Below are 27,536 nucleotides of genomic sequence, written 5' to 3' on the forward strand. Positions count from 1 at the left end.
TCAATAAAAGCCTGAGAAAGCCACTGAGAGCTCCAGGATTCTTCTTTACCTCTCTGGTCTGCTCCAATCATTGAAAACCAGCTCTGTGCTCTTCCTGCCCTTACAGTAATGCATTTCATTATCTATATGTTTGTCTGAGGTTTCTTAGTGATGTTTTTAAGTTAACAATGTTTCATTGATAATTTCCATTGTATTAATATTAGTTGCAATTTTTACTACATATATTAAGGTATAATTTACAAGTAAAATTGTACACATATATGCATATAGAATATGATGTTTTTGTTACAGGGCAGGGAGAGGGCAGCCCGACCCAGCAAACCTGCCTGCTGTAAATAGGTTCTGCCATCTGCCACATCAACACAAAACATATGAGACTTTAATGGGAAGAGGCTTTAATACAATTAGGAAACAATACAGGAAAGGCAAAGAATATAGTTTCTAAATCAAACACCCAAAGTTATCCGTCCCCTTGTGAGTAAAATTCCATCCAAATGGGATTGGCCTAGAGCAAGACCCCGAAGCCTGCCACAAGTCTAAATCATCTTCCAATGGGGACCCAAAGAAAAGGATCAGAAACAACCAGACAGGTCTGGAAGGAAAATAACAAAATAAAGACAAAAACCGCCACTGTCACCTCCCCACGGGTCTCTCACCCACATCTGTGTCAACCAGTCCACAACCAAAAGGCAAGTGCAGTTTTCTCATGTGTCTCTTGGCTCCATGTGCCTCCTCCAGGTCTCCTGGTTCTCCATCCTGATGATTCCTTCCTTCCTCAGTCTCCTCTGCATATTGATTATCTCTCTCTCTCTCTCTCCTCTCTCTCTCTCTCTCTATATATATATATACACATAATTATACAATATATATGTGTGTGTATATACACACACACACATATTCAAAATAAATATACCCATATTCTCAGATAGTTACAAGATTCTTGTTTTCATGGTGAGAAAACCTGAAAAATAAACTGACAACTAATTTCAAATATATAATAAAATTATTAACTAAAATCAGCAAAGGTCCTTCCTGATGGTGCTAGGGGTTGAGGACAGTGCTATGAAGCTATCCACAGTCTCTGCAGCATGAGTTCAATGCCCGGCCGGCCAGGGAGCTGCCCACATGATGTAGCAGACTTCTCCTGACTCACCTACTGCTCCTCTCAGCAGTGTATTTCAGTCAGTTTGCCTGTTCTGTTTCCCACTCTTATCTCTGGTGAATCTTCTCACCCCCACCCCCGTCACTTCTGGCCTGCACTCCAGTTGTTGTATGCATAAATGAACAAATCTTTAAAAAATTAAAAAAAAATAAAATCAGCATACTGAAGAGCAAGTCTCCAGAAAATTATCTTATAAATTAAAGCTTCTCCGTTTTGATGATTATATAATACTTTTCCCATCCCACAGTTCTTTATAACCACCATACTATATTCTGTTATTATGAATTGTCCCTCTTTTTAGATTTCTTACATCAGTGATATCAAGTAGTATTTATTTTTCTGGGCATCTCTGGTGGCTTAAGGGGTTAAGCACAATACTGTGAAGCTATCCTCAGACTATGCAGCAGGAGCTCAATCCCTCCCGCTGGCCAGGGAGCTACCCACGTGGCACATGGTGCAGCAGACCTCTCCTGTCTTGCCCACTGCGCCCCTCAGCAGTGTATTTCAGTCAGTCTGCCTGTTCTGTTCCCGCTTTGTCCCTGGTGAATCTTCTCAGACTCCACACTTCTGGCCTGTACCCCAGTTCTTGTATGCATAAACAAATAAATCTTTTTTTAAAAAAAGGTAGTACTCATCTTTTCATGTCTGGCTTCTTTAAAATCTGTGTGTGTGTGTGTGTGTGTGTGTATTTACATAACTTGACAACTGTGAATAATGCTGCAATAACGTGCAAGAACAAGTATCTCTTTAGGATAGTGTGATTCATTTCTTTTGGATATACACCCAGAAGCTAGGCTGTTGGATTATATGAAAGTTCTGTTTAAAATTGTTTGAAGAATTTTCATGCTGTTTTCCAGATGGTTGTACAAATTTACATTCCCACCAACAATATATAAATTTATTTTTCCCCACATGATTACCAATACTTACCCTTTTATTTTTAGGATAAAAACTGTTTACCAGGTAAAAGGGGGTACTTCATCATGTTTTGTTTTTGTATTTCTGTGATGAATAGTAATGTCTTGAGCATTTTTCATATATGATGGGTCATTTTATGTCTTCTTTTTTAAAATTTTTATTTAGAAAACTGGGGTGTAGGGCAGAGATGCAGGGAGTAAGAGGATTCACCAGAGACAGGCTGGGGAGAAGAACAGAGAGATATACTGAAAAACACTGCTAAGGGGAGCAACAGGAGAGACAGGAGATGTCTGCGGTGCTATATGTGTGTTAGCTCATGGGTCTGAGATTGAGCCCAGGATATTGCTGTAACAGCACTGTGACGTAATACCTAGGCTACCAGGAAAACCTCAATGTTTATGCCTTCTTTAGAAAAAAAAAAATGTCTGTTTGGGAAGTTGCCTATTGATAAAATAAATTTTTACAATTGCATTGTATGAGTTCCTTATTTATTTTGGATATTAACATTGTATAAGATACATGACTTTTACATACTCTATGTCATTAACATAGCTGGTCTTTTCAGTCTACTGTTTCTAAAAACATTTCAGGAGTCCCTATTATTTACCCTGTATTGGTTATCTGTATTTTTGGAAACAAAGCCAAAAACTTCCCAAAACCAATGTCATGGATTTTCTCTCCACTTTTTCCCCTGAAATTTCATGGCTTCAGGTCCTACATTTAAATCTTCAAATCATATTGAGATTTTAAATATGCTGTTAGAGTACAATGCCACTTTTTTGCATGTGGATATCAATTTTCCCAAAATAATTTGTTAAAGGTATTATTATTTTCTTATTGGGTATTTGTGACATTCTGATTGAAAAATAGTTGAGTGTATGTGTGTTTTATGTTTTTTTTTTTTTCCTGGAGTATCTCGGTCGATTTAATTTAATGTCTGTTTATAGGACAGTACAAAAATGATTTCATTGCTATAATATGTAATAGAGTTTAAATCACAGAATATGATACCTCCAGCATTGCTTTTTCCCAAGATTTCTTTGACTATTCAGTATACTTTGTAGTTGTACAAGAATTTTGAAATTATTTATCTAGTTTGAAAACTATCATTGGGATTTTATTTTTTTAAGATTTATTTATTTATTTATACAAGCACTGGGTACAGTCAGAAGTGCAGGAGGGTGAGAGAATTCACCAGAGCCAGAGCAGGGAGCAGAGCAGGCAGAAGGACCGAAGTACTCTGCTGAGGGGAGCAGCGGGCAGCAGGAGAGGTCCCTGGGATTTTAATAAAAAAAAAATATTGACTCTATAGCTTGCTTTGGGTATTATGGATAATTTCAAATAATTTGCCATTAGTTTGCAGATTTTTCTGCTTAATCAAGTCTCCTATTGATAGTCTGTATTGTGTTTTTTATTAAATCCTTGTATTCTTGAGATCCAACATTTTTGGATGGTTCTGGTTTTGAATTCAGTTACAGTTATTCCAACAAATATAAATGACATATGTCCCTCTGTATTTATTTTATTGAGGAAAAAGACTCTTTAAAAATGTGCATTTTCAAAGCGAAAGACATATTCTGAATTTAAGAAAACGTTACCAGGTGTCAGACAGGAATTGGCTAGATGGAAACATAGATTGCAGCAAAACAAAACTAATAACTCCTGAAGGAAAAAAAAAAAAGACAACTATGAAACATAACAGGAGTAATGTTCATAAAAGTAGCAACCCCAGTGAGCAGTGGAATTGTCTAAGTTGCTAGCCTACCTGGGTGATCAAATTGAGCCACAGTGGCCTGGTTAGCTTAGCAAGTAGCAGAATTGAACTGGCAAGTCCTTACTCAATCGTCCATGGCAAATCACAGCAAGAGCTAGGATGTTACCTGGAAGCAGACCCACCAAGATGTATCTCCTGTGAGCTCCTAGAAGTGTTCTGTAATCAGACCTGCTACAGTAAGAATCTGCAGACATCTCTGATCTCTAGGATATGCTGGAAGAAACCTTTGTCACAGAAGAGTCCAAAGACCTCAACCAGTCTCAGGATGGCTCTGGAAGCAGGCCAAATGTGATAGGCCCCCATGTACCTCAGTAAGACCAGGTGAGAGTCCTGGAAGAAAAACAGAATGGGAATTTCCCAGCAAGCAATGGAGCAGACCCTGCCAAACAAAGCAGATACGATAGGTCCTGGCAGAAGCAATTACATGACTAGGTCATAATTGGCTGCATCTCTTGGAGCAAGGACATCATTTGGACAGATAATCTGTTGGATAGGAGAGGTATTTATTAGCTCGCTAAGAGACCAGTGAAGTAGCCGAAAGGGTTAACACAGAGTTGCTTCATCATAAATTGAATAAGAGTGAGGTGGATACAAGAACATGAGGTGAATAGAGCGTGGAATAAGGGAAAATGGTGTCAGGTCAGCCAGCTCATCAGAGGCCATAGGAAGCAGGGAAGAAATTGTGTGGAGGCATATAACTTTGAAAGATGGGAGAAAATTATGGAGGTGCTGGGTTGCTCCGTAATCAAAGAAAATAATGGATTAGTCATTCTGATCTATAGTCTGACCCATCATTCTGCAGACTGGTTCTTACTTTCTGAGCCACAAAAAGAACACTGGGACCAAGTCTCATCCTAAATTCTGCAGGGGAGGGATATCAGACATATCACAAACGCAAGCCAGTCTATCCAAGCACATTCACACCATTTTTAAAATTAATTAATTAATTTATTTATTTATTTATACAAGAGCTGGGGTACAGTCCAGAGGCATGGGAGGGTGAAAGGATTTACCAGAGACAGAGCAGGGAGTAGCATAGGCAGACGACAGATTTATACTGCTGAGGGGAGCAGCAGGCGCAACAGAAGAGATCTGCTGTGCCATATGGTATTCTTGCTGGCAGGCTAGGAATCAAACCAGCACTACAGAGGCTGTGGAGAGCTTCACAGCATGGCGCCACCAGGGAGGCCCCACACCAACATCTGAATCCATCCAAGTCCCTCTGAAACCTGCTAACTCAGTACCTAAAAACCAGATCTGAGTACATGCAGAGGCCAGCAAAGTGAAATGCACATATGCATTCATACACACCCGCATGAGTAAACAGGTAAATTAAAATGTTAATGATGTTTTTAAAATAATGTAACAGGAAGACTACTAGTAGCAAAATGAACAACAGAAATCTATAATGCATGGAAATATGAGACTTCAAGAGAATAAGATACCACAAGGTAAGAAAACACTCCAGAACCCAAACACATAAAGTTGTAAGATAGTTGTAAGATTATATATATATATATATATAATCTTACATATGTAAAATTATATATATTATGTGTCATATTATATATATATATAATTTATATATATATTATATATATATATGTCAGATACAGAGACCACAGCTGCTATAACAAAGAAACCCAAAAAAGATAGAATAAATCTCAGAAAGGCCAAAGGAAAACAAGAGAACCCACATATGTAAAAGAAATTCAGAGAAACTAATCAAAGGGATACAACAAAATTAAGAAACAAAAATTTATTAGTTTGAAATAAAATCATTGGCCAGTCAGTAGAAATTGAGAGAATAACTGATATTGAGGAGGTAATAATCACAGTAAATGATATCAATAATTGCAGGCATTAAATTAGAATATATCAAATGAATTACCAAATCAGGAACCTCAAGGATAACAATTCACTGAGGACCCAGGAAGATGAAGAGAGAGTGACATGTTAGAAAAAAAAAAAAATGAAGAAACGGTTAGATAAATATCTCATGTCCATTAAAAGAACAACAGGTACCCCAGAGGGGAAGAGAATAAAACAGAGTCTAGTCAAGGAAATAATAGAGGAAAACTTTCAAATCCCTTAAGTTAAAGGAATTTAATTAGATACTTGAAAATAAAAGCCACCTGGGGGCCTCCCTGGTGGCAGGAGTTAATCATAGCACTGTGAAGCTTTCCTCAGCCTCTGCAGCAGAAGTTTGATCCCTGGCTGGCCAAGGAGCCACCCACATGATGCAGTGGACTACTCCTGTCTCACCCACTGCTTTCCTAAGCAGTGTATTTCAGTCAGTCTGCCTGTTCTGTTTTCCACTCTGTCTCTGGTGAATCCTTTTACCCCCTGCACCTCTGGCCTGTACCTCCAGTTTTTGTATGCATAAATAAATAAATCTTTAAAAAAATAAAAGCCACCTGGTTAAAAATGCAATGAAATAAACACCAGTAAAAATAATGGGGAGATGTGCAGAGTTCAAGACAGTGAAGGACTATTGAAGGTAGCTAGGTGGTAATAGCATGTAGCATATGAAGGTATTCCTTTCATGGTCACATAATGCTTCTCAGCAGAAAAATTATGGACAGGAGAGAATTGGATGCAAATATCCTGCAAGACTTTATTTCATGTATGTTGGAGAAATGTTTGCCTTTCCAGAGAAACTAAAGATGAACTTTGAAAGCACTAGAACTTTTTTAGGAGAAATGTTGAAAGGATCATCTCTATCTAAATCAAAGTGAAGAAAATCTATAAAAAATTCAATAAAGAAATAAATATAATCAGAAAACTAAAGAAAATAGAAGTCTTAAATACCCATATATCAATAATTATTCTAAATGAAATGGACTGAACTCTCCGATCAAAAGGCAGATAGTGATTTTTAGATCCAAAAGCAAAACACAACATTCTGTTGTCTCCAGGAGACCAGTTTTACTCCCAAGATAAATATAGATTCAAAATGAGGCTAGAAAAACACACCTCCAAGGAAATGGTACCTAAAAAAGGACATGGATGCACAATAAGTATATCAGATAATAGAAATTCAAGTTTAAAAAGGTAACAAGAAAAAATAAAGTACTCTGTATAAAAATTAATGGATCAATATGGATCAATATATCAGGAATATATATTGATGGATCCAATTAATGAATAAATATATCAGGAAGATATATTGCACCAATCAAAACAGCACCAATCAAAAATATATAAAACAATCGTTAACCCTAAAAACAGATATTGGTAATAGCTCAATAATATTTGCAAAATTCAACTCCCCTCTAAATCAGTGAACAGATCAAAAAGATAGAAAATTAACAAGAAAACAATAGCCCTATATGATGAATTAGAATAGATAGGCCTCCTAAATTTTTGCAGGTCACTATTCCCTCCCAAAAGCTAAGCATATTATTCTCAACTATACAAGAGTGATTTTCCATGATAGATTATATATTGTGTCACAAATGAAGTATCAGTGAACTCATGAAGGATGCTTTCCCAGCCCAGAAATCTTGATGTGTCCAAGGCACTAGCAGTGCCACAAAGTGCCAGGTAAAGCCAAGACCACCACTGTGTTGTGATGGGGAAAACACATCCAGATTAGAATCTCACATCAAAGTAGTGATAAACCCCAGGGGGGGAAATGGGGAGATGCAAAACACAACAAATGAGACCTACAATAAGCATACAGTAGTACTGTAGCTTATAAGAGGTCAAGACAAAGAATATTGAAGCTGGCTAGGGGTGAGAAGCAGACAGCCTATAAAGGTAGCTGATCAAGTTAACATCAGACTTTTCTGGAAAAAAATACTATAGGAAAAGAGAGAATGGCATAATGTTTTCTAAATGTTTAAAGATTAAAATCTCACAGCCAAGAATACTCAAAATGATAATGTTTTCCTAAAGATATGAGGAAAAATAAAAGTTTTCTTAGATAAAGAGAAATGGAAGGACTTGGCAAACATTGAAGACTCCTCTCCAAGAAATAGTGAATTAAACTCTTGCATTTAAACCAAAGATAGAAAAATATACAAAAAGGGCCTCCCCATGGTGCAGCAGTTGAGCGCTAGGCTGCAGCCTCTGCAGCGCCGGTTGTTCCCTGGCAGCCAGCGAGGGTCCCACATAGCGTGCAGACCTCTCCTGCCACGCCCGCTGTTCTCCTCAGCAGTGTACTTTGTCAGTCTGCCTGTTCTTCTCCCCACTCTGGCTCTGGTGAATTCTCTCACCCTCATGCTTCTGACTGTACCCAGTGCTTGTATAAATAAATGAATTAATCTTTGGGACAAAAAAAGAAAAAGAAAAATACACAGAAAAAAACACAATGAACTGAAAAAGGAAATAGATAGAATAGATAGAACCACAAAAATAAAGGACAAAACAGAAGCAACAGATTTTATATATCAATAACCACTCTAAATGCAAATGGATTGAACCCTATCAACTAAGACATGGAGATTCTGGTTGCATAAGGAAACAGAATCCAACCTTCTGTTGTCTCCAGAAAATTCTCCTTATCTCCAAAGACAAGTATACACTCAAAGGGCTGGAAAACAATCCTACAACTGACTGGGACCCAAAAAAATGTGGTGATAGCCATACAAATATCAGACAAAATCAATTTCTGATCAGATTTAACAAGCAATAAAGATGGACACTGTATAATAATTAAATGAATAATATACCAGGACAACACTACATCAATGAATATATACTCACCAAACAAAGTAGCACTGAATATATTAGCCAATTACTATCAATTCTTAAAAAAAAAAAAAAAACACAGAAAGTATATTGGGACAGGATAGACTTAAAAATAACGAGACAACATATGCCTAATAGACATTTATAGGTCACGATCCCATAAAAAATCTGAATATGCATGCAATATTCTACTATAATGACCAAATATTGGGTCGCTAATCTAGAATCAACAAACTAATGAAGATTAAAATTATATATTTTTTTCTGATTGTAGAGTCATCAAACTAGAAATAAAATAACAATGGAATCAGGGACAACTCCCAATACATGGAAACTGAACAACACACAGATGATAGATTACTGGATTAAAGAAGAAATCGAAGAAAAAAAAATAATACCTCAAGACAAATAACAAAGATGACACAAAATTCCAGAACTAATGGGACTTAGCGAAAACAATATTAAAAGGGAAATATATACAAATACAGACCCACATAGAGATACAAGAATGCAAATATATAATCTTATCTTCCACCTTGGGGAACTAGAACCAAAATCCAGTAAGAAAAAGGAAATAATAAAAATAGATCAGAAATAAATAAAAACCACAAAGACAGTCCGAAAGATTACTGAAAACAAATGCTGGTTTGTGGAGAAAATAAACAAGATAGACAAAACTCTGGCTATGCTCACAAAAAGTAGGGGAGAAAATGCAAAGAAACAAGATGAGAAAGAAGGTGTAGTAGTTACAAGAGATACTTCAGAAATTCAGAAAATAATAAGACATTATTATGAGCAGCTCTATGCTAATAAGTTCAACAGACTACAACAGATGAACCATTCTTAAAATTATCCAACCACCCAAGACTGAAATGGGAAGGAAAAGAAAACCTTAACAGAATAATCACAGGCAAAGAAATTGAAACAGTATTCAAAATTCTCCCCAAAAATAAATGCCCAGGACCAGATGTAGTCACATGTGAGTGTAACCAAACCTTAAAGATGAAAGTATATCTAAGCATCTCAAAATCTTCCAAAATATTCAGAAAGAAGGAATACTCACAAATCAATTTAATGAGTCTAACATTATGCTAATACCAAAAACAACACATCATCACCATCACCATCATCATCATCATCATAAAAGAAAGCAATTTTTCTAGTGACAACAGATGCAAAATCCTGAAAAAAAATCTTAGCAAACTGAATACAGTAGTACATTAAAAGAATTATACTCTAAGACTTTATAGGGCTTATTCCAGTAATGCAACTGGTATAATGTTCACACATGTTCAACATCCAAATATCAGTCAAGATAATTCACAAAATCAACAAAAAGAAAATATGAAAAACATGTCATCATATTAATAAACACTAATAAATCATTAGGTAAGTTTCAACATTAATTTCTGATCAAATTATCTCAAAAATGAAGAAAAAATGAACTTATGTTAACATAATAAAAGTTATTTATGACAAATGTACAGCTAATGTCATTCTCAATGATGAAAAACTGAAAGCTGTTCTACTAAGATAGGTATAAGACAACTATGTCCACACTTGCCTCTACTAGACAACATAGTATTAGAAGTTCTACCTAGAGCAAATAAATAATAGAAAGATATAAAATTATTATGAATTGGGAAACAGATGTAAACTATCATTATTTGCAGATCACATAATAATTTCCATAGAGAACCCTCAAGACTCCATGGGAATAAAATCAAAACAATTAGTTTAGCAAAGTGCCACAATTCTGATATCAATGTACAAAAATCAGTTGTTTTCCTGTATACAAACATGACTCCACTGAAAATATAATTGAAGCAATAAATCAGTTCAATAACATGAAAGGTTAGTAACTCAATATAATCAGTACAGTTAAATTGATACAAAAATCAGTTGCCTTCCTACATAAAAACAATGAAATATTAGAGAAAGAAATTAAGAAAATAATCTCAACTATAATCACAACAAAGAAAATTATATACCTAGGATTAAACTCAATAAAGGACAGGAGGATACTGTACAAACAAAACTGTAAGACATTGTTAAAATAGAAGAAGACACTAAGAGTGGAAAAGTATCATCCCATCTCCAGTTTTGGAAGAATAAACACTGTCAAAATGGTCATCCTACACAAAGCATTGTAGAGATTCAATGCAATCTCTATCAAAATCTAAATGTCATTCCTTAATGACATAGTACACATATTACAAAAATTCATATGAAACCAAAAGACTCCTGATAAACAAAGAAATCCTGACCAAATAATAGGAGGAAGAATGGTGGCAGTTCACTTCCAGATATCATCCTATACTATGAAACTTTAATAATTAGCACAGCATGGTACTAGAAACAAAACCAGACTCACAGAATAATGAATTTCAGTTGAGATGCTAGAAATAAACACCTATGTGGACATTTAATTTATGACAAAGGAGACTAAAGTACACATTAGAGCAAGGAAAGCTTTATCAATCAATGGTATCGGGGGAAAAAAGGAAATCCACGAAGAATAACGAAGCTAGATCTATATCTCACACCAAACACACACACACACACACACACAATCAAATAGGCAAGACTTGCAGGTAAGAGCAAGACTTGAAGTCATAAAATATAGAAGAAAACATAGACAAAACACCTTGTGACATTAACTTCAGTGGTGTATTCACAGATATACCCTCAACATCAAGAAAACCAGTAGAACATAACTACATCAAACTAAAAAGAGACAAGGTACTTAATGTGAAATTATATTCAAATACCGTACATCTGACAGGGTGCTGATCTTGTCGGTATATAAATAACTCATAAAACTGAACAATAAGGAAAAATCCAATCAAAAAAACAAAAAAAAAATTGGCAGAAGAATCAAAAAGGCAGTTTTCAAAGAGAACTTAGAGCTAGCCAACAGGCATATAAAAAAAAAAAATGTCTATCATCACTTAACATCAGTAAGTGCAAATCAAAACCACAATGAGATACTTCCTCAAGCCTGTGAGAATGGCCCATATCAAAAAGAGCAAAGCAATAAGTTCTGACGTGTATGTGGAATAAAAGGAATTATTTTACATTCTCAGTGGGAATGTATCAAGCCCCCATAAAGCAGTATGGAAGTTTCTCAAAAAATTAAAAATAGATCAATAATATAATCCATCACTTCCACTCCTAAGTACCTACCTAAGAAACACAGATACTCCAATTCTGAGGGAAAATATCACCCCCAAGTTCATTGCAGCATTATTTTCAATAGTCAAACTGTGGAAACTACCTAATTATGCAAATGCAGAACAGTGGATCAAGAAAAATAGGGTGTATATACACACCTCTAGATATATACATACCTCTAGGTATGCCACCAGGGAGCCCCTGTTCATTGATTTTATACACTCTCAGTTTCCTGAACTGATTGATTGTTTTGATCAGTTTTTCTGTTGAGTCTTGAGGGCTCTTTATGAATATTAACACATTATCAGCAAATATTTAATTTAAGTTCCTCTTCCCAATTAGGATTCCTTTTATGTATCCCTCTTGATTAATTGTTCTAGCTAGGGCATTCAATACAATGTTGATTCGTAGTGGTGAGAGTCAACATCCTGCTAGTATTCAGTAGCCTCAAGTAGTCATATATAAGTTTCATGACCTCTCAAAAGACCCCCACAACCTTACCTGTTGAGATGAGTGAGATCTCAGATTCATACTAGGGAAATACCAGAATCATGCAAATCTAATAATTTCCCAGGGCACCTCACCAGATGCCCACCAAAATCAGTGAGGTCCCTGACTAGTGTGAGAGGAAAAGCCATGACCAACAAAAGCCACATCTAAAGTACCTCAAGACAGATGACAATAAAGAAACAGTTTTCTAAAATGTGTGATAAGGAGCAAAAGCAGTACTAAAAAGGAAGTATATATATCATTACAGACTCATATCAAGAAACACAAAAGAAATAAATCACCCTCTCACTAGTTCCAAAGAATTAGGAAAACAACAACAACAACAACAACAACAAATTCAAAAATTCAGTAAAACAGAAATAATAAATATCAAAGTAGACATAAATAAAATAGAAATTCAAAAAGATAGTTCAAAAAATTAATGAAACAAAATGCTCATTCACTGAAAAAACTAAAATAGACAATGTTTGGGCCTCTTCTGGTGGTGCAGGTGGTTGAGCACCATGCTGTGAAGCTGTCCGCAGCCTCTGTAATGCCAGAGACAGAGCATATGGCGTAGCAGACCTCTCCTGTTGCACCCACTGCTCCCCTCAGCAGTGTATTTCATCAGTCTGCCTGTTCTGCTCCCAGCTCTGTCCCTGGTGAATCCTCTCACCAGGGACATATCTGGCCTGTACCCTGGTTCTTGTGCAAAATGAATAAATAAATCTTTAGAACAAATAAATAAAAAAAATAGACAATGTTCAAGATGGAAAATAAGCTAGGTGAGACGCTTCACCTAGCAGGAAGCTTCTCAGTGGTTCAGGTTAAAGGACTGAATGCTTCTATGGTGGAGTTTGTGTGGTAACATAATCTCAGGAGTTGTGAGCATACTCCTCGTAATCATATGCAATGTTGTGAGCCAATGTTGTTTCCAGAAAAACAATAAATAAAAAATAATAAAATGCAACACTAGGCATTGTAGACCATGCATTAATCTTTCATTTCTTCAGAAGGTGAATCTAAGGAAGAAAAAAAATTGGTCTAATTAATTAAGTTATAGAAAGAGAGGGAATTACATTAAAACATATTGGGGAGGGAATATAAACATCAAAGTAAATAATTACATTGCAACTCTCTAAGTGCTACACTAAAGGAAATGAGAAAATACTGAAAATTAATCAGGTAGCAGTTAATAAATATGCTCATATAGGGCCTCCCTGGTGGTGCAAGACGTTATGATCCAACCTATGAAGCTATCATAGCCACTGCCACACCAGTTCCATCCCTGGCCAGGGAGATACCCACATGGCACAGCAGACCTCTCCTGACTCACCTGCTGCTCCCCTTAGCAGTGTATTTCTGATAGTCTGCCTGTTCTGCTCCCACTCTGTCTCTGGTAAATCCTCTCACCCTCCACACATCTTGCCTGTACCCCAGTCCTTGTATGCATAAGTAAATATATCTTTAAACAAATAAATAAATATGTTCATATATTTGATATTATTTCATAGTTTAAATTTCTTGAGATATTTGATTCTTCCTTAGAGTTTGAGGATTATAACAATTAAATTAATCCCAGTGTCCAAGCAGTTTCATTCATAACAGCACTCAATAAACTGTAGGGATAATTTTGATATACAGAATTGAGTTTCTATTTTATTATAAGCATATCCTATTGTACATATAAAAGCAGGTTAAATGACACATAATTTTAGTCAATTATAGTGTGAAGTAATGAACTTTAATAATTTCAGGAGGAAGAAGTAAAAGAAAACAATGCTCAAAACAACATCAATTGAATGTATCAATCAGATGTAGTATATAATACCAATGCAATGACAGTTGGCTTTTCATTTTGAGATTTACATCTGTGGGAGATTTTAAAATACAGTCACATAGTGACAGTTTTCAAGTATACTTGCACTCTGATTTCAGAACTCAATTCTGATATGATCATGTTCTAAGAACTCCTTTTATGCTGTTTGAATGGAGTTAACATACAAACGCTTAAATATCCAGTTCCTCGGAAGTATAAACCCTTTCAAGTACAAGGGAATCCTAAAAAAAAAAAAAAAGACATTGGCCAGTAGGATTAATCAGACTCTGCTCATATTATCAGTTATTTATATACCAATTCACCAAATAAGCACCCCTACCACCATAATGACTTGAATGCACACAGTGCTCAGCTGCCAGGGCAAAGCGTACAAGCTGGTTTTATTGCTTTAAAAACACTGAATAGAAAAGACATTGAACAAGGAAAATTAGGATGGCAGAGTTTGTTCTCTTAATTTGCAATAGGAAATCACTCTGTAGTATGACTACATATATCGAAATTGTCTTTTTTTTCCAAAGAAGTATATAATATCCAATAAAATACACTTTAGCAGCAGTGATAGTCATTTTTCTATCTGAATTGCACTGATATATATTTTTTAAAGATTTATTCATTTATTTATACAAGTACAGGGTATAGTCAGAAGCATGGAAAGGTGAGAGAATTCACCAGAGCCAGGGCGGATAACAGAACAGGCAGACTGACAAAGTACACTGCTGAGGGGATCAGTGGGTGGCAGGAGAGATCTGCATACCATGTGGGACCCTCGTGGGCATCCAGGGACCGAACTGGCACTGCAGAGGCTGTGGGCAGCTTTGCAACCCAGCGCTCAACCACTGAGCCACTAGGGAGACCCTGCACTGATATATTAATTTGATATTTAAGTTAGGTAACCACCACTCTCCAGTAATAGTCTTATAGTTAGCAACAATGTCTTCCTGGCACTCATGAACTTGGGGGCATATTGAATAATCATCTATTAATGGAAAGTAATTATTTCTATATCCATGATAGAGAATAACACTGTTGTTTCTTCAGTTTGGTCTCAGACTTTGTAAAAACGATTCTTATTTTTATAAAGTAGAAATTAAATGTGTGTAACCTATGAGTGATTGACTTAGACAATTATTTGTCTCATTCTGTCTTTGAAGTATATATATAAGTTAAATATATAGATATAGATATATAAACATGTATAGTCTCCATACTAGAAAGCAAATTAAAAATGGAATAATTCATTATAGTTGACAGCTTCAAGCCTAAAACATTTCTCCCTTTAGAAATGTCATATATTGGGCCTCCCTGGTAGTGCAAGGGGTTAAGAAGCAGCCTATGAAGGTATCCGCAGCCACTGAAGCACAAGTTCGAAACCTGGCCTGGGAGATACCCAAGTGGCACAGCAGACCTCTTCTGATTCGCCTGCTGCTCCACTCAGCAGTGTATTTCGGTAGATCTGTCTGTTCTGCTCCCCACTCTGTCTCTGATGAGTCCTTTCACTCCCCACACCTTGGGCCTGTACCCCAGTTCTTGTATGTATAATTAAATAAATCTTAAAAATAAAATATAGAAAAAGAGTAATGTCATATATACCAATTTATAGTAACTATAGTTGATGATATTGTATAGAGGATTTATATTCAAAATATGGCATATGACAAATGTCATACCATACTAGTTGTCTCAAAGAATTAGAAAATTATAATGAGGGCCTCCCTGGTGGTGCAGGCAGTTGAGTGCAGCATTGTGAAGCTGTCCGCAGCCTCAGAAGTGCCTGTTAGATCCCCGCTGGCCTCAGAGCAACCCACACGGATGGCAAGCAGACCTCTCCTGAATTGCCTGCTGCTCCCTCAGCAGTGTATTTCATCAGTCTTCTTGTTCTGTTCCCCGCTCTGTCACTGGTGAATCCTCTGACCCTCCTGCACATCTGGCCTGTACCCCGGTTCTTGTATAAATAAAATAAAATATTTAAAAAATATAATGAAAATATTGCCATAGCATTTAAGTTGATATCACAATTTATTTTAAACAACATAACATTTCATCTTGGAAAAATCTCTAAAACGTGTATTTATTGTAACTGCTTCACATTGTAAACATTGACATTCTAATTAACATATATCTCTGTTAAATTACTTACTTATTGAGTTTCACTTTATATTGATGACTTCAGTAAGAAAAAGCTATCATATATTTTTATATAATAATTGCTGAATGACTAAATGAAAATTTTAGGATATAACTATTCTTATATTTCTGCATTTTGTCATGATAGCAGTTGAAGCTACATATTTAATTGATTAAATATATTATTTACTGATAATTATTAAGATGGTATTTTTTTTCTTTCTTCCAGTATCTTTATGAACTCATTTTATTTTTTATTTTTTTTATTTTTTTTTAATAATAATAAATTTTATTGTTATATTCCCCATACAATTGCAGCCCCCCCATTCTGACCCCAATCCCTCCCCTCCCGCCCCCGCCCCCCCTAAAGTGTCTCTGGTTCATAGTTTTTTGTTGATTTTGATTTTCACTTTAAGATGATATTGTTAAGTGAATCTTTGACTCTACCACCAAAAATCGATCAATTTAATAATATAAATGTGAACCAAATATTGTGTCTATCTTAATTATTTAACACTAAATTTCAATAAATAACTGATAGAAACAAACACAGGATAAATAGCCTGTGTAAGAACATGTTTTCTTAATAAGGAACACAGTTCAAGTGAACCCATGAAGAGTATATCTGAGTGGTTGTTAAAGATAGAGACATATTTACATTGTGAAACACTCCGTGGCCATGTAGTTGTCAGGGCATCTGACACACATTATGGCTGCAGGCATTTTCTTATTTATATAATTCTTCCTAAACTAATGGTAAATTGTGAAGTTTAGAAATTGTAGTGTTTTGATAACATTAGAGAAAAAAAATGATGTACACATTAATGATCCTATGGAATGGCAGAAAAGGATTATTGAAATTATTCATATCATTAGGTATACACTTAAATTAAATAGAGGGCCTCTTTTGTTGCCTAGAGGTTAAATCTCAGTACTACCCAGCGAAAACCTGAATTTGATCCCCAGCGAGGGTTCCTGTCACTGGAGATCAAACTCACATATGGTGCAGCAAATATTTCCTGTCTCACACGTTATTCCCCTTTGGCAGTACATTTCAGTAGATCCGCTTGTTATGTTCCCCACTCTGTCTTTGGTGACTCTTCTCACCCCCCACACTTCTAGCCCTACACCCCAGCCATTCTATGCAAAAATAAATAAATAAAAACTTAAAAAATAAATATTAAAATATATTTTGTATTTTGACAAACCTCCACATTGCTTTCCATTGAAAGGTTCAATCCTATATTGTCAAACTTTTAACAAAGATGTAAAACAATGGCACTTCATTAATAAAGAAAAAAATAATAGTAGAATAAGAGAAAACCTTGCAACCTAAAATTAATTATGTTTTGTGTTGTATATCTCATAAAATTAACCTGAATTTAAAATAATTCAAAATAGGGCCTCCCCGGTGGCGCAGCGGTTGAGCGCTGGGTTGCGAAGCTGCCTGCAGCCTCTACAGCATCGGTTCAATCCCCGGCTGCTCCCCGGCCACCAGAGGAGGGCCCCACATGGCGCGCAGACCTCTCCTGCCGCCCGCTGCTCCCCTCAGCAGTGCACTTCGGTCCTTCTGCATGCTCTGCTCCCGGCTCTGGCTCTGGTGAATTCTCTCACCCTCCCACGCTTCTGACTGTACCCAGTGCATGTATAAACAAAAACAAACAAACAAACAAATAAATAAATGAAACATGCCTATATAAAAAAATAAATAAATAAAATAATTCTAAATAATTTAGAATAGAATAATGTTATGGGCCTCCCCTGGTGGCACAGGGGATTGAGCGCTGTGCTGTGAAGCTGTCCACAACCTCTGCAGTGCTGGTTCCATCCCAGCAGGCCAGTGAGAATCCCACATGGTGCAGCAGACCTCTCTTGTTGAGCCCGCTGCTCCCCTCAGCAGTGTGTTTTGTCAGTCTGCCTGTTCTGTCTCTGGTGAATCCTCTCACCCTCCCACGCATCTGACCTGCACCTGGTTCTTATATACATAAATAAATAAATCTTAAAAACAAAGAATCATGTTAGGTAAAATAAATTATATTAGATGCAGCAATAGAAATATTGGCATTACTTAGGGTGTGGACAAGGAATTCAAGCAAGGCCAATTATGGGTGGAGGGTGCAGATCAAAAATATAAATAATCAAAAAATAATTATTTTAACTTCAGTGTGCAATTTATTTTAACATTCACTTCAGATAATTGTGTGACCACACATGAATGATATTTAAATAGATATCCTTACTATGATTAATGTCATGTTAACCATGATTTTTGAAAAAATATCTTTTCAATATCTTGGAGATTAAATGGCCCATCATTACAGAGACATACACTGTATGATTTCACTTATATGTGATATATAAATAAACAATATTAATGAATTAAATACACAAAATTAAAATTTTTGATTGAGATCAAATTAGTGGTTACTTGAAGAGAATGGTAAAGGTGGTTGGATAAACAGGAAAAAGGGCAAATTATATAGTGAGGAACAAAATGGGATTTTTGTGAAAAATTTATGTATATTGCATATGAACATATGAACATATGTTGATGTAAAGTTATTTAATATTATAATGCAATGTTACTGAAAATGACATTTTTTAATAAAAGATGAAGGTTATCAATGGAATGAAAATAATTTCAAATCATATATCTAAATACATTTTGGTGCATAATTTTTAAAGTTTTTGAAAATCAACAAAGAGTAATAAAATTTCAATGAAAAAATGACAACAACAATATCTGTAATATCTGTGTGTCAAATGATATTTGGATGTAAAAGAATTAAATTAATCAACAGGGCCTCCCTAGTGGCACAGGCTGTGGAGTGCTGCACTATGAAGATGCCCGCAGCCTCCGCAGAGTGTGTTCGATCCCAGCTGGCTGGCAAGAATCCCACATGGTGAGGCAGACCTCTCCTGTCTCACCAGCTGCTCCCCAAGCAGTGTATTTCAGTGAGTCTGCCTGTTCTGTTCCCTGCTCTGTCTCTGATGAACCCTCTTACCCTCCCGCACATCTGGCCTGTACACCAGCTCTTGAATAAATAAAATAAATCTTAAAAAAAATACTCAATAAATGGCCATTAACAAAACACAAAATAAAATTACATAAATTATACTAACACATCTATTAGAGTATTTAAAATTAAATTGAATTCAATATTCTAAATAATTGTTGAAACTGGTGTGTTCATGCAACGGTTGTAAGAAATCTAAACACATGTATACAATTATATATACAATTACTGTTTTGTAAGAAGTGTGCTATTTATTTTTTGTTTTTTATTTTTTTTTATTGGTTATAACATTGACTTACAACAGTTAACATTTTATTGGCTTATTTAACATTCTAAAAAAGATGCATGTTTCAAAACCACACCAGCCATGAAAGCACAGACAATGCTCTATGATAGTCCATTGGGTCTGCTCCCAACTTTCCTCCTAATTTCTCACCCCACCCTAAATTCCACATTCAGTTTTTTTTTTTTTTTTTTTTTTCAGAAAACTCCACAGTGTTTTGCACAGACCCTTATCCAGTCTACAATCCCATCATCAGTGTACAAGTGATCTTTTTCTCCATGTTCTTGCCAACTTTTATTGTTTGTTATATTCCATATGGAACCCGATCTCATGGGTGTCACATGGTATCTTTATGGTTTGGGCTTGAATTTTCCATATGATGTTATGATGAAAATTTTTATTACCTATTCACCATCTGAATGACTTTATTGAAGTGCTCTTCTGTCCAATATTTTTTTAATTGGCTTATATAGCTTGTATTGCCATTGTATTGTATAACTTCTTTTTTATATCTTGGTTGTTATCTCCTTGTTGGATGTATGGTGTACAAGTATCCGTTCCCATTTCAAAGGATGCCTTTCCTTTTATTAGTTGTTGTTGTTTTGTTTTGTCTTAATTTGTGCAGAATTTTATTTTGGTTTGTTACAGTCTCATATACATATATATATTTTAAAAATTTATTTATTTATACAAGCACTGGGTATAGTCAGAAGCACGGGAGGGTGAGAGAATTCACCAGAGACAGAGCGGGAAGCAGAGCAGGCAGAAGGACCCAAGTACACTGCTGAGGGGAGCAGTGGGTGGCAGGAGAGGTCTGCACGCCTTGTGGGACCCTCCTCTGGTGGCCGGGGAGCAGCTAGGGATAGAATTGGCGCTGCAGAGGCTGCGGGCAGCTTCGCAAACCAGCGCTCAACCGCTGGGCCACGGGGGAGACCCTCATTTATATATTTTTATTTTTGTTTCCTTTTAACTTGGGGCTGAGACCTCAAAGGTATTCCTGGAATGTATTGTCTATGCATTGTTTATGTTTGCTTTTATGAATTTTGGGGCCTCAGGTCTTACATTCAATTCTCAAATCCATTTTTGAATTATTTTTGGTTTTGGTATGATAGAGTAGCCTAGTTTATTTCTTTTGCATATGGCTGTCCAGTTTTCCCAAAACCATTTGTTGAAGAGATTTTATTTCTACTTTATGTTCTCTTGGTTCCTTTCTGTAAATTAACTCCTCATTAAATATGTATGTATTTCTGTGCTCTCAATTCTACTCCATTGGTCTTATTGTGTGTTTTTATTCCAGTAATACACTGTTTTGGTGACTATAGCTTTATAGTAAAAATCCAGCTTGTGGTTTTGAATAGACTTTTGAAGATTTGTGATTCTGTACTTTTAAATCATATATAGTATTGCAAAGCAATGCTACGTCAATAAATAATAAATAAAAGTAATTTATTGAAGACACATACACAAAAAATGCATATGATTCTTTACAGCAAATTTACTCCTAATTTCCAAAACTTGGAAACAAGCAAGAAATCTGTCAGCAACTAAATAGCAAAATTTGGTATATGCACACTATGGTATATGACTCAGCAATAAAAAAATATACTAACAATCAAGTCATGAAAAGACATAGAGAAGTTTAAATGCATATATTCTGAAATACGATAAGAATCAGTTGGAAAGACTTGGGTGAGGAGGGTTGAATAGCCGGAACACAGAATATTTTTTAAGATAGTGAAAATAATCAGTATGATACTATAATTATAGATAAGTGTTTTTATACATTTATTCAAATTCACAGAATGTTTAACACCAAGAGTGAATGCTAATGTAAATTATGGGGGTTTTGAGATAATGATGTGTCAATGAAAGTTTATAAATTTTATCAAATGTGTCATTTTTGTCGGGGTTGTTGAGAATCTGGTAGGCTATGTTTATGTGGGGGCAGCGATTATACTAGAAATCTCTGCACCTTCTGCTCAATTATATGTGAACTTAAAATTCTAAAATTAAGTCTATTAAAATGCATTAGTATGTTTTCATGCATAAAATTCAATAAAGGGTAACTGAAAAAATAAAGTCAATGTAGTGGCAAAAAAAAGTAGATGAGCATTCATCTTTCTTCCTGAAAAGCACAGCTTGAAAAAGATTTCCCTAAAACTATAAAAGAGAGGGTCCAGTGAGTCAAATAATCTTGTAATTCACCAGTGTTCACAGAAAATAAGTACTCAACAAGAAATATATTTATCAAAATTACATACAAAGTATAGTCTTTGTCATTAATACCTTGACAATACTTTGACAATCTTCCATACTTATACTTCAAACAGCAGTGAATACATACTGAAATTTGTATCCACTTATATATGCTAATGTGAGCTCTTGATTTTCATCTTACCCAGAGATAGCAGAGAAACTACACAGTGAATCTGATATTTAGAGTTTGCTCATCTCACTACCCAAATTTAAAAAAAAAATTAAGAAATTCAAAACAAAACAAATTTCATCCATTAACAAAAAAGCAGAGTTATTTTCCAACTATATTAAAAACATTGTTTGACATTAAAGAATATATATATAGATGTTCTATGTAGCAGATTGTAAATAATGGCCGGTTGTAATGATAATACTTGTGGAGGTTTACTTCTACTACTCTCAGGAATTCTATAAGGGAAAATACATTTAGGGAGAAACATTTTCTTTTTTTCTTTTTTTTAAAAAGATTAATTAATTTATTTATACAAGCACTGGGTACAGTCAGAAGTGCGGGAGGGTGAGAGAATTTACCAGAGCCAGAGGGGAGAGCAGAGCAGGCAGACTGACTAAGTACACTGCTGAGGGGAGCAGCAGGCGGCAGGAGAGGTCTGCGCACCATGTGGGACCCCTGCCCAGCGGCTGGGGATTAAACCAGCGCTGCAAAGGCTGCGTGTATCTTTGCAACCCAGTGCTCAACCGCTGCGCCACCGGGGAGGCCCTAGGGAGAAATATTTTCAATGTAATTATTGGACAATTTGATCAGTTGAAGGTTAAATCAGTAAAGTATAATTGGAAATGTCTGACTAACAGATTAGGAGTAAAACTAGATGGAGTGACTCACGTCTGAAGAAAGAAGTGAACATTCTGTGAAACATTAGAAAAAAAGGCATCTTACCTGACACTTCAGGGTTGGTTTTTTTTTTTTTTTTTTAAGATTTATTTATTTATAGATACAAGAACTGGAGTACAGGCAAGAGGTGCAGGGTATGAGAGGATTCACCAGAAACAGAGTGGGAAGCAGAATAGGCAGATCAACTGAAACATACTGCTGAGGGGAGCAGTGGGCAAGACAGGAGAGGTCTGCTGCACCATGTGGGTAACCTCCCTGGTCAGGGATCGTACATTTGTTGCAGTGGCTGCAGATTGCCTCATAGTGCTGTGCTTAACCCCTTGCTTCACCAGGGAGGCCCCAACATTTTGGTTTAGATGATTACATAGTAAATGATATTTAAGCTGAAAAGGACCTGGAAGACCCTGTGCTCACTTCACATTGGAGGTAGGGGAATTGGGGTTGGTTTAATTTTGTGAGTTAGGCAAGCCCTGGATTGGACATTATTGCCCTGATTCCGTGCTACCTTATATAGGTCACTTATTCTTCCCAGATATTATTTTATTTCCCTCTGAAAAATGAAGGCTTTAGGATCTGTGGTCACCGAGAGTCATTATTGCTCCAAATTATTTGCTTGCTATGGTCTTGTCTCTTTTTATGACTTTCCCTTTGGTTATCTGATTCATGAGGAATGGTTTTCTTCTGAAAGTATTCTAAGTGTAACACCGACCTTTCTTTTCCAACGTAAACTTAAAAAAAAAAAAACTATACACCAAAAAATTGTCAATCATTAATCTTCTATATGATATAACTATCCCAAACCTAGATACTTAACATTGGAAAATAATACATACAATAATTTTATACAAATGTATATAGAAGACTTTTTATAATCACTCTAAACAGGAAATGACCCAGATGTCCCAAATGCGTAGGTGGATGAACAAATTATAACAAATTAGACAAATGTATATACTATTTTGTTATATAAAGTAATGTGCTATCGATACAATGGAACCTGAAAATGGTTATACTCAGTAAGTCAGATCAAAATAATACATGTTTTAGGGCCTCCCTGGTGGTACAGGCAGTTGAGCGCAGCGCTGTGAAGCTGTCTGCAGCCTCTGCAGTGCCAGTTCAATACCTGACAGCCACAGAGCAAGGCATATTATCACAGCAAATCTGTCTCGCCCGCTGCTCCCCTCAGCAGTGCATTGCAGTCAGTCTGCCTGTTCTGTTCCCGGCTCTGTCTCTGGTGAATCCTCTTACCCTTTGGCACATCTGGCCTATACCCTGGTTCTTGTATAAATAAATAAATCTTGAGCCTCCCCAGTGGCGCAGCGGTTGAGCGCTGGGCTGCGAAGCTGCCCACAGCATCTGCAGCGCCAGTTTGATCCCTGGCCGGCCACTGAGGGACCCACATGGTGCACAGAACTCTTCTGCCACACCCGCTGCTCCCCTCATCAGTGTGTTTCATTACTCTGCCTGTTCCGTTCCTCGCTCTGGCTCTGGTAAATTCTCTCACCCTCCTGTGCTTCTGACTGTACCCAGTGCTTGTATAAATAAATAAGTAAATAAATAAATCTTTAAAAAATCAATCTTAAAAAAAAAAAACTTTAAAAAATACATGTTTTAAATCTTCATTTAGAGCCTCCCTGGTGGCACAGTGGGTTGAACACAGCACTGTAAAGCTGTCCACAGCCTCTGCAGTGCGGGTTTGATTCCCAGCCGGACAGGGAGCTACCTACATGATGCGGCAGACCGCTCTTGTCTTGCCCACTGCTCCCCTCAGCAGTGCTTTCAGTCAATCTGCCTGTTCTGCTACCTGCTCTGTCTCTGGTGAATCATCTCACCCTCCAATGCCTCTGGCCTGTACCCCAGCTCTTGTATAAATAAATTCAAAAAAATTACAAAAAAATAAAAAAAATATATATCTTCATTTATATAAGATCCAATAAATGCAAACCAATTTACATTAAAATAAAGCTGACTTCTTCATATATGAGTTCACATGTAAAGAAATGCCAAAAGGAAGTATGACACAGGGAATAAGGAAACTATTGAGGATGAAGATGATAGCTCATAGGTGTAAACATATATCAAAACATCAGATTGTATGCTTTCAGGGTGCTATAACATTAATGTAATTAATTATAAAAGAAGCAAGTTTGAGACAATTCATTAAATCAAGTGTATCTCCATGTTCATATGAACTGTTGACTAAAGCATTGTCCAAGCTCATAGTTAGTTTACATGCTTCTAGTCCAGACCTCGAATCTTCCATATGTACTTCTAGTACATATGGTTTTCCAGTCATTCTTATTCCACAAGCTGATGAGTAGTCCAGGCCATCAGTCACTGCACATAATTATATATATATTCTTAACTCAGACCACTTCAACTTTGACATAAGTATATGATCCTTGCTCTTCTTGAATCTGTTCATTATTAACATTTTTACAGTACTATCAAGTATATATTGCTGTCATTCATTTTTCAGTTTACATGAACCCCTTAACTTGACTTATCCACCAGTACAGCTCAAAAGTTTTCTTCTTCCTTCATCTAGTATTTTTTTTAAGATTTATTTATTTATTTATCTATTTATTTATTTATAGCCATGTGGGACCCTCCTCCAGTGGCCGGGGAGCAGCCGGGGATCGAACCGACGCTGTAGAGGCTGCGGGCAACTTCACAACCCAGCGCTCAACAGCTGCGCCACAGGGGAGGCCCATTTTTCATCTAGTTAAATGGTGACCACTCCTCTTCTTTATTTTTTCTGTAAAGAAAACACCTTTTTCACACCATGGAGTTTCATGGAAGCCTAGAAATATCTTCTACTATTTATTCATTTTCTCTTATCTTGTTGGACTCTATTGCATGCAATATTTCCATTTTATTATGCAATAATATTGAGCTATTCTATCGTTATGACTTGTTGGAACATATTCAGGGTGAGTAGCTCCAAATGAATAGGCACTTAGTAACCCAGAGTCAAGCATTTGTCTCTATCAGAAACCAGGAGCATGCCACAACATATTCTTAATATCCACTACAGAAGTATAATATTGCTCCAGAACTCCAATGATCTACAATGAGATTTTTCTTACCGGATCAGGCCCAAACTGGATCATTCCCTGCCAATGATCTTCTAACAAGATAAGATCTACCAATATTGTATCCATTTGCAATGAGTAAAGTGATTTAAATTGCACCTCTAACTTATAGAAGAACACTTTCTTGTTTTTGGCCTTACTTAAATATGGCAAATTTTCATGCCACAAAGAAGTATTCCTTGCTGTAGAATCTATTATTGCCAAAAAGTAGAAGCAGATCATGTACTAAAGCTCATTTGAAGTGATTCAAAATGCAACAATGTCTTCAACTTTGAAGAGAATATCTTCTGTCTAATGAGTCTGCAAATATCTTATAGAAGTCGCAGATACTTCTCCCTTCAAAATTTTTATGTGTCACCCACTGGAGCACCAGTAGATTAACTAAGCAAGATGCATGCTAGCCACCTCACAGTTATTAGCAAGATCTATCTGATTTTTTCAGGGGTCATACCAGTAAATTACTGGAGTTACAGATCCCAAATACAGTAAGATTTGGGATCACTAAATATTAATCCATTAAGACTTCAAAGGAGCCTCCTGATGGAACAGTGGGTTGAGCGTGGTGCTGTGAGGCTGCCCGCAGCCTCTGCAGTGTGGGTTCAATTCCCGCCTGGTCAGGAGATTCCCATATGGCATGGCAGACCTCTTCTGTTCTGCCTGCTGCTCCCCTCAGCAGTATATTTCCGTTGTCTGCCTGTTCTGCTCCCTGCTCTGTCTCTGGTGAATCCTCTCACCCTCCCACACCCTGGCCTGTACCCCAACTCTTATATAAAAATAAATAAATCTTAAAAAATAAAAAGACTTCAAAGACTACACCATGGTTAACCATTACTCACTCTTTGCTCCATTCTTTCATAAAATGTATTTTTTTGATTTATTCCCTTGGTTGGAAATGGAAATTTTCAGAGGTTTTAACTTGATCTTTTATTTTACCGAAGCACTACAATCCAGGTCAAGGACTAAGTTAGGGACCACCTAACTTTGATGGATCCATTATAATACACAGAGACTAAGGGAATAGTCATTGAAGTTTAGTAGTTCATTAAATACTTGGCCCCTCTTTGCCTCCAATAAAATATGGGATGTTAATGACTCATATTGTTTATAGATATAAATATCAATCATGATGCTCTGACCAATAATCTTTTTATATCAGGCAATTTAGCTTTACACAATGTATAGTTACCTAAATAAATGTCTACACATTATTGGGTAAAGGACTGGGGGATCTATTAAAGTAAAAACATAACTGCTTAAGTCAAAGTTTTCTAGACCCAAATATTGACTCATCCCTGAGAAGTGAGAAAAAGACCGTAAGTCTTTACTGGGGCAAACACCCTCATATTCCTGCTCCTCCATTTAGGCTTTCTTCTGAGTTTAGATATTAAACAATATCTTTTTATGCTGCTTATTTACCAACTTTTCAAAACCCTCTCAATAAGGCCTCCTTGCCATTCCCCTGACTTTGTTGATTTTTACAATTCATGACCGTGGGCTTCAGGTAAATAAGCAATAACACATATTCTTTATTACCCTGGTTACCCATTATTCCCTTTGCCATTGAAAAAACAAGTTCTGTGGCTATATCTCCCTCTATCAGATCTGGTCTGTAGAGGCAAACCCACTCATAATGATGTTGGCGGCCCTCTCACTAATAAATTATTTAGCCTTTGTCTAAAGTTGTGCCATATGGATCTTTTTATGGAACAATGTCATTCATGAGTCCTCTGGTCTCAGGTTATTTGACCATTTTGTTGATTATCCCAGAGCCTTTTTATTCCTTTTTTTTTTTAACCATCTTCCATCAGACATATCAACCTCACTCAGTGTATGTCATCACTTTCTCCAGGCTTTAAAGA

Source organism: Talpa europaea (assembly GCF_964194135.1).
Source record: "Talpa europaea genome assembly, chromosome: 4".
NCBI classification, from domain to species: Eukaryota; Metazoa; Chordata; class Mammalia; order Eulipotyphla; family Talpidae; genus Talpa; species Talpa europaea.